The sequence below is a fragment of the Rhagoletis zephyria genome, unplaced genomic scaffold (genome assembly GCF_001687245.7).
Source record: "Rhagoletis zephyria isolate East Lansing unplaced genomic scaffold, Rhagoletis_zephyria_1.1 Rzeph_scaffold_02682, whole genome shotgun sequence".
Taxonomy (NCBI): domain Eukaryota; kingdom Metazoa; phylum Arthropoda; class Insecta; order Diptera; family Tephritidae; genus Rhagoletis; species Rhagoletis zephyria.
In genome coordinates, this window is record NW_016159766.1 from 13,390 (window position 1) to 17,852 (window position 4,463).

The following is a 4,463-nucleotide window of genomic DNA, read 5'->3' on the forward strand; positions in this document are numbered from 1 at the left end:
TGAAGCTTTTATGCAATTCGTGCACATATACACACATTTGCATGCGTGTGTGTGTGTTTGCACTCCGTTGTGTGACAATGAGAGTTTGCCTGTGACCCATCTGTTGTCACCTACGAAAATTACTGCCCCCCAAGCATTTGAGATTATCACACCTCTGCTTCACACCGGCACTAACACCACCTCCACTTCACACCGGCGCTAACACCACCACCTCCATCCCACGACCATTACACTGGCGTCGCGCTAAATTACACCACTTGTACGTTCGCTGGCCTGCCAGCTGTCTGCCGGGAAGTGTTTAACCGCTTGACTGGTTTGCTGTGTTGTACTGTATGAAAAATGAGTCCAGCTGCTGGGAGAAAGAACAACACTGCGGGTTTCTTGCTCATCCACTCGCCGTCGCCGTTGCCGCCAGGTTACTTCTCAAATGTCGTTGTTGAGTGTGTCGATTGCCGCCTGCCGGGTGCCGCTTGCCAAGTGTCTGTTTTGCATAGCAGACACTTTATTTGCAAGTTTTGCTAACACTTTACATACCTTTGTTTTCGGTAGCTTCTACTCGTCGTAGTGTTATTTGTCATTCACTCTGACCCCATGCAATTCCTTAAGCATATTTTCGGGCGCTTCAACCGAATGTTGTGTGGCAGCATGCCAAATGCTTTCGCTTACTTTTTCTTGCAAATTCTTGACTTGTTGTTGTGAATTCATGCATTCGCATAGAGATTACTTGTAGCGAATGTGAAAAAAGAAAACAACTGCACTTGTAACTTTTTGGACAAGTCAAGTGGAGAAAAACAAGCGTATATTTTTAAATCACTTTTCCTGAATTCTAAGAAATTTCCATGCTTATTTCGCATTCTTTATCGGACTTGAAAAAGTTAAAAGTTCCAATACTTGTTGGAATGTTTCTTGCTATAAACCACGCTTATTTTATCTAGTACACTAACACTGTGATTACTCACAGAAAGTTTTAAGTAACTAACAACAAGTTCATTCTTAATTTGATCACTTTCTTCCTAATTCACTGTGCAGAAATCGTTCGATTTGTCGGCAAAGCTGAATTGTGTTGCTTTTAGTGCAGTTTTTTTTTATTTTCTGTCACTTATTTGTCTGCTATTAACGTACAATTTCCTTGGACCGATTTTATTTCTTTTTTTAACCAGTTAAAGAGATTTGGGAGGCATATATGCTCAGATATTTCGTAGCTTAGTAAGAATTCTAGTTAAAAATGTCTCCATATAGAAGCCTTGTTTGAATCTGAAAAGCTCTGCGCATCCTCCTTAACCCATTTCGGCCCAGAGATGGGAAAACACATCAGACCTTTCAGATCAGTTTGACATAAAATGGCGAGAGATACAGCATATGTGTATCTATATATCACCACAAACTTCAAACTTAACACTACAAATTTGTCCATAGAATCTTATTGGAAGCGTCAATTGTGTCAACACCACTTTTCTTTTTGAGTTTATAAAACAGCAGTTTTTCTAGGCATGCAAAGATATTAGGATAATAAAGAAAGAGCCAAATTTATCTGTATATATAAGTTTTTATGATTAATTTATGCACTCTGCTTTACGAGTACATACAGCCTAATTACATAGGATAAACAAAATGGGAAAAATGTTAGTGTGGCAAATGTTAAAGCTGTTTGTTACATTTCTGAAGTAGGCAAGCATTGAGGCATGGTAACCAAAACTAATTTTTTTTCTGCGCCACTTCATACGTGGTCTGCGTTTGGCGGATGCAAGGCGGATTCTGAGGAAACCGAATATTAATTTTGAGCCTTTTATTATTTCTTAACAACGGGCTAACCATTTTCCCAAATCTGTCCTAAGTCTGGCAGTTAGTACGAGTTCCTACAAAGACCACAGAAAAATTAGAAATTTTTTTCATTATGCAAGACCTTATTTGGGTTACTACAATCTTTTAAAATTAAAATGTGTCAAATCTTTGCCCCCAGCATTTCCTTTACGTATGGCGCACTCCACGCCAAATCGGACAACATTTGGATTTTGCATCTCCGTGTTTTCCATAGTTTTTATGTTAGAGTACAAACTGAGAGCGGTTTCCTTTAGTTTCTTTAAGTTTTTTGACAAGCCGTTTTCAGGATACCGATTTACGAAATTTTTTAAAATTTTACTATTACCAAGAACTTTTGGAATAAAAAAAAAAAAAAAAAAATTCAAACCCGTATTTCTATAAAATTTTAATAAAAATTTTAACTAAATTAAACAAAGGAGGTGTGCTCGAGCTACGTAATAATTAAATTGTCGTTTTTTTAATGCTTTGTTGCTGATGACCAACTGGAAATTTACTGAATGGCTGCAAAAATTTCTCGCTGAATTTGTCATTGCTAGTAATGAGTAACGGATTTTCAAACATTCGTGTAGAACGTGATGCTCTTTAAAAAAAAAAGTAACACTGCCGCTTTCTTTGCAGCTCGAATACACCCAAAGCCATCGCTGCCTAGAATTAGCAATCTTTTGAGAACAAAGAATTATTAAGACAGTATTATCGCTAAATCTTTTCACACATGAATAGCGTATAAAATCGAAGATTGACACATATACGTGTAGATACACATGAGCATACGAAATTATCTGCGCGCTGGTCTAAAAAAGTTTCCTCTACTTATGTGTACTTTGATTTACTTTTAATATTATTTTTTCTTCAACTTTCACTCCTACTGCACTGCTAACCACCCCGAAATTGCCTGGTAAGTGTCTATGATAGGCCAATAAATATTTATTTTCCTCTACCAATAAGCACTGCCACTAAACCGGAAGAGTTATACATACATATATAACGACAATGTACAAAAAGCATGAAAAGTTTGCCACAAACTAGCGAAGAAAGAAATCTATATGTATTTAAAGAACTAAATATGTAACAACTGCCAACTTAAACCACAAAGCAAAATCTACAGGCAGGCTGGGGAAACCAACTTGAGGTGTAGTTGTAAGGCAACAGATTGACTTGCTGCTGCCCTCCTTTTCCCGCCACGCTGAGTGTGATGGAAAAAAAAATTGTGTCAAATCCTTTTTGACAAATTTCATATAATAACTAAAAGTTGAAATAAATTCCACTTGTGGTCGTAAAACACGAACACTTATAATCCCACAAATACACAAGCAAGCAACTAAAAACACATTGCCATACACGAATATTATATGAATTTAATAGTAGCACACAAGCCGTCACAATACGTGACCCTTGTCGCTAAGTGAAGTACGTGCGGGTTTGTTTGGCACAACTAAATAGTATGTACCGTGCGAGCAAGGAAGCGGCTCAAGGGGAATAGTGTAGTGCATGGCTAGTCTGCTAGTCAGCCGCTTCTAGGTAGCACACATACAAATGTATGTACGGTCCGCTAGTTCGTTAGTTAGTTAGTTAGTTAGTTAACGTGTTTGTCTAAATTTAGCCATAAAAGTGTATGTGTAATGCCAACACGAACGTCACTCAAGCGGCCATTGTGTGCGGCATACAGTCACAAGCCGCTAAGTTTGAGCGCCTGCAAGCGTATGCCACAAAATAGAAATTTTTAAGCGACTATGTAATTGTGTACATATATATATATGTATATGTGTTTGTGCGCTGGTATTTTGCAATTGTGGTCACCATGCGATATAACACTGCGGTATTTTCGCCGATGCCTCTCACACTTGGCTGACTTCACACTGTTTCTTGCATCCTTTACACTCGCTGCGGCATACAAACATCAGTAAGTATTTATGTGTGTTCTTTCGTACTTTGTGCTTTACTTTTGCAAGTACTTTTGACTTGCTTGTTTGCTTTATTGCCTTTGCGGTTTTATATTTGCGTGTTTTTCTTCATGTTAATGGTGTCAGGGATTAAATAGAGTTTCCACTTTGTTAGATGAAATTTTTACAACCAGCTCGTGAATAAGTAAGCGTACAGGAAGAGTGCGAGAAGTCCTAACGTGTATTGGAACACAAGTCGGTGCTTGTCGAGATATATATCTACGTGAACTCTGTACGGGTTTATTTTTTGGTTATTTGCAGCCAAAAAAACCATTACTTGCTATTTTTAGGTTGTACTGCCAGAGTTGCAGTTAACTTTTCTTTTACAGTCCTTTCTCCTTCTGTGTCGTTTTGCCCTTCGGCTTTTCGCCTTCGTACTTTCCATTCGTTCCACGCATAAATCGAATTTCCAGATTAGTTTCTCAAATGGGAAAGTTTTCTTAATAAACATAATCTTATGCTTTCTTTACGCTTGAAAATTACATACTTACATACATACATACTTAAATGAAGCTCAAATTAGGGCGCGTACTGTGAAAAGGAGGCGGAAATTTACAGACACAAAAAATTTCATTGAAATACTTACCTAACCTAACCTGCTATCTCTGAAATTTATCAGACGCTTGCCAGATGGATGAGATTTTTTTCAAACAAAAAATTCCCTATAAGTGAGTATTGTTAAATTTATATGGCGCCAGAATA